The sequence below is a fragment of the Borostomias antarcticus genome, assembly GCF_949987555.1.
Source record: "Borostomias antarcticus genome assembly, chromosome: 14".
Classification (NCBI taxonomy): Eukaryota; Metazoa; Chordata; class Actinopteri; order Stomiiformes; family Stomiidae; genus Borostomias; species Borostomias antarcticus.
Genome location: NC_140247.1, coordinates 19,221,873 through 19,226,872, shown reverse-complemented (window position 1 = coordinate 19,226,872; position 5,000 = coordinate 19,221,873). Strand labels below are relative to the sequence as shown.

General features: G+C 46.7%; 1 pseudogene across 1 annotated transcript in view; it reads left to right on the top strand.

Annotated features, from left to right (window-relative positions):
* Positions 1 to 3,102, top strand: part of LOC311317750 (protocadherin gamma-C5-like) — a 32,350-nt pseudogene extending 29,248 nt beyond the window's left edge. Inside the window, exon 4 of the transcript in view lies at positions 1,330 to 3,102. The product of the transcript in view is annotated as a protocadherin gamma-C5-like (transcript). The remainder of the gene's footprint in view (positions 1 to 1,329) is intronic.
* The last annotated feature ends 1,898 nt before the right edge of the window (positions 3,103 to 5,000 follow it).

The following is a 5,000-nucleotide window of genomic DNA, read 5'->3' as shown; positions in this document are numbered from 1 at the left end:
CTCCCACTCCCTCTCATCTCACACACTCCGGACGTGATGTGGAGTTTCCAACAGGACTGAGAGAGAATGTTCTGTCTGGGTCTCGAGGATGTGATCTCTCAGTTCCTCTCATAGAGGAACACGCACAGTCAGCACAGCCAAAGACTCAGTCAGAGAGTTAGAGAAGCAGTCAGCACAGCCAAGGACTCAGTCAGAGAGTTAGAGACAGAGAAACACACAGTCAGCACAGCCAAGGACTCAGTCAGAGAGTTAGAGAAGCAGTCAGCACAGCCAAGGACTCAGTCAGAGAGTTAGAGAAGCAGTCAGCACAGCCAAGGACTCAGTCAGAGAGTTAGAGAAGCAGTCAGTCAGCACTAGTCTATTAGGCTAGTGTAAAGGTGTGTGTAATAGTCTATTAGGCTAGTGTAACATCCCGCTAGTAAAGGTGTGTGTAATAGTCTATTAGGCTAGTGTAAAGGTGTGTGTAATAGTCTATTAGGCTAGTGTAAAGGTGTGTGTAATAGTCTATTAGGCTAGTGTAACATCCCGCTAGTAAAGGTGTGTGTAATAGTCTATTAGGCTAGTGTAAAGGTGTGTGTAATAGTCTATTAGGCTAGTGTAAAGGTGTGTGTAATAGTCTATTAGGCTAGTGTAAAGGTGTGTGTAATAGTCTATTAGGCTAGTGTAAAGGTGTGTGTAATAGTCTATTAGGCTGTGTGTGTGTGTGTGTGTGTGTGTGTGTGTGTGTGTGTGTGTGTGTGTGTGTGTGTGTGTGTGTGTGTGTGTGTGATGTGCATACAGCTGCGTATACAGCTTCGTCTAGAGAGGATGGGAGTAGGGGACAGAGGTGGGGGAGGGGTCTTGTGCGTGCGTGCGTGTGTGTATGTGTGTGTGTGTGTGTGGCTCTGGCTCTGCAATGCAGGGGCTAGGAGAGAATTATATGAGCTGAGCGGCTACGTCACCCGCACACCGCCATAGCACGCATAATGGAACAACGCACACACACACACACACACATACATTTAGCACGGCGCAGAATACATCAACCTTTACAAAATGCCGGCACACCTCCACCATTTTCCAACACCCTCCTTTCAGCGCTCGCCGTCTTCCTGCCATGACTCCGTTCAGCTCAACTCACATACAGATCTCTGATCACACAAAGACGGATCAGAGATGGATGGAATGTAACATGTCAATCGCTCCCGTGCACGTGAAAATAACCCCGCCCCAGACCCCCAATCAACATCCCGCCGAGCGACTGCCCGAAACCCACCGCCTCGCTAACGTGTTCCATGTCTACCCCCCCCCCCCCCCCCCCTCCCCCGCTCTCGCCCTCTTTCCCCCCAGAAGTGAGCGAGGCGACGGCCACGCTGGGGCCGGGCACCATGGGCCTGAGCACGCGCTACAGCCCCCAGTTCACCCTGCAGCACGTGCCCGACTACCGGCAGAACGTCTACATCCCCGGCAGCACCGCCACGCTCACCTCGTCCAATCAGCAGCAGCAGCAGCAGCAGCAGCAGCAGCTCCAGCAACTCCAGCAGCTCCAGCAGGCCGCTGCCCAGCAGGCGCTCCCCCCGGCGCAGGCGCAGGCCCAGCCCGAGCCCCCCAAGGCCGCCCAGACCCCCGCCTCCAAGAAGAAGTCCACCAAGAAGGAGAAGAAGTAGGGCGGCGGAGGGAGACGGAAGGGGATGGGCGGAGTGATATGGAAGACGAAGAAGATTTAATGGAAAACCACCCGGCCTGACCTTGATCTGACCTTGATCTGACCTTGATCGGGACTCAAATTCAACCCCTCACCCTCCCTCCACATACACATACACACACACACATGCACGCACACAAACACACACACACAAACATATTTCCTCTCAATGTATTCACCCCAACAAGGGAGTTTTACTGCTTTTTTACGCTTGATAATATGATACATGATGCAGATGTTGGTGGCTTTGGGACAGTTCCTCTCGAGGGCCGTGAAGAACCTGAATGTGCTGAAGGGTTTAGGGGCAAATGGCGCAGGCATGTTCTCTCTTTCTTCATGGATGTCAAGCAGGAACGGTCACTTATGAAAACCTGTGTTCAAGTATTGCTCATATACGTATATGCTGATACGGAGGATAGCTTTGAGAGGGTGGGAGGTTGCATTTGGGTAAAATTGATGAGCTTGGGATTAACTTCAGACAAGACATTCCAGGTAAGATAAGACCTCGCTGGGGGAAAAAAAAGACAAGTCTTTTTTCCGATGATGTATTCATAGAAGGAATTTTAAGCTGTTTCATGTTGGATATACAATTCCCTGTTTTCCTTGATATGGAAAAATAGATTGTTGTTGAGTATTCTAGAATACCATTGGTCAGATTCCTATTGGATCAGCTCTATGATATCCAACCCCTAACCTTAGATCTGAGGAACATAAAACAGCTATAACACAGGTATTACACACTCTCTTGCATGTTCCCATAGGTTCAAAACCACAGATATTTTAGAAGTGGAAACTATGCATTAACGTTAGTGTTGCGAGGAGGATGACCACCTAACCTCCTAACCATACTCAGAGTAATGCACTTGAGATGTTAATGGGGAAAAAACACATTTTCTAAGCATAGTTAGCTATAGGTTGGACTTGAATCTCGTGTGATTTTCTATGACCTGAGCATGAAATGTTTGAGGGTTCGGGAAGAGGTTGGTAGGGGGAGGGGTCTAAGCAGGTTGCATAGAAATTGGGCACCGCCCCTTCTACAAACACCCCAGATGGGCACAGGGACCCCCTAGGGTCACCCCTCTGTCCCCCTGCCCTTCCCCTCCCCCTGACCAGCCTACTGGCCCTCCTCTCCCTCCCCCTCCCCACTCAGAGAGCCAATGAGATGCACTGTTTATGTTCTAAAGATAAGATGAGATAATGGGGTATAAATCACTTCAGACTAGACTGTAGGGGACCACGTAGCGATGGGGAAGGGACTGAAGTGATTTAGGAGGTAGAAGCGGTCTAGGTCGCTAGGGCCTAGGTCCAGTATTCACCCTCTCTATCCTGAAGTGCTGATTATATTCCTTGACGTGAGAAGATAAAACTTTTTTTTTTTCTCTCTCTCTGATGACGCGATAGTATAGAGGAGTTGTTTATGGGATATGAAGTCTTTTCCTTGGCCGTCCGTATGTCCAGTGAGGCGTTCTGCCTGGACTTCACTGCATGGAGAGAGCCTGCAGGCTGGGTTCAGGGGGGCTGGAGAGGGCGGGGTGAGGGGGTCCTTGTGGGGTTAGCGCCGTAACGTCGACGAGGGGGGTGGAATCGACCTGGGCTCTAACCACTGAATGTACAGAGGCACCACAGTTGAACCCTCCACCTCCCCCAAACTTCCTCTAATGCACTGACCCAAGCTAGAGGTCAACAGAGCCAAGGAGATCTGTCCCTGTTGGAGAGGAGATACCACTTCATTCAGAGGGGGGGGGGGGGGGAGTTAGCTCCCCTCGCTAATCCTCAGTTGAAATCCACTCTTGGTGCGCTGACCTCAGACTCTCGAACCCCCACCCCCCTCTACTCCCCGGTCCTGTGAAGGCGCCTCCCCACTGTAAATACACACAAGTAAACGTCCTGTCGATGGTATGAGCCAGTTGTTTGTACAGTACGGACCACGTCCAGATTTTCAAATTAAAAGTCCCCCCTCCACAAGGTGTGACTTACTACTGGAATGTGTTGCATTTGTTTTTCAAGAAAAAAATATGAAAAACCACCGCAAAAAAAGAAATAAATACAACTATCTGAAATGTTCTTCAACAGTTTGTGTTGCAATGTAGTACCTAAGCACCATGAAAGCCAACTAACTCTTAGTGTAAATAAACGAATAAAGACAATGATAACTTTAGACGATAAGTATAAGAGTGACCTGCATAGACTAGTTAACCTGTGATGTGTGTTGCGCATATTTTTGTGTTTTTATTTTTTCTCACTATCTCTATTTTACCATCCTGTAAAGAAACAAAATACAAAAAAATATATTGAAAATGTTTCTATCCTTCTGTAATCTCTGAATTATGTTCTTTTCTGTGATTTATCTTGTGCATTTGTGAAAGAATGCCTCTCTTTCTCTCTGTCCATATGAACAAATGATTATAAATATGATATATGTGTGTATGTCCATCCGTCCAGTGCTGGACTAATACTCTCTCCTGCTGTAATATCTTTCTTATGAAACGCTTGGCCCCCAACGCTACACCCCTGTGTTATTCTATTATTTTTATGCTAATATTTATATTGCTGTTTTATTTTCTCTTGAACACTGACATTTCAAATAAAAAGTTCTGAAATCATAAAAAAAAAGAAATTGGTGTCTGTCTCAAGTCTTTTGTTAACTGCTCACAGATCTAGTGCAAGATCGTATTCAAACTCGAATCTTTTAACTTTAAATAAAAATCATGTAGATACCTGCAATACTACTGCAATACACCAGATCCATCCTTTCCAATCCTTGCATTCTATTAGGGATGTTAATAGTTAATCGACTATCGATTAATTACCGATAAGTAAGATTTGGTTACTTGATTAATTGCTTGTTAATGGAACAGAACTTTGTTTTGTTTTGGGGAACGAACGTTATCAACGGGAGTTGTGTGAAATATAATCATGATTTAGGGTCTGACTGCACATGAGGGCACCACGCTATGTAGTGAAGGCTAATTAGGATGCTGGGAAATTTCAACGACACAGTGGAAGAAGACAAAAAAATGAAGCGAGCAAAGCGCAGTCCAGCGTGGGACGTTCTTATCAATTAATCGACTGTCGTTGGTTAAGGTTAATAGTTATCAATTAATGAAATTCCTTCAAATTTGCAACCCTACATTCTATAATCAACCTTTTCCCAACTAGTTTGTTTGTGTTCTGCTGAGATGCAGTTTTCAGGATGTTTTGTTTCGCAGGGCTCTCATCTGCGTGACCCACAATCACCTATCAGGTTTCATCAGAACTCCCATAATCCTCTGCTCCCTCCCAAGCCCGGCTGAAGCGTCCTCAGTGGCTCGCAGAC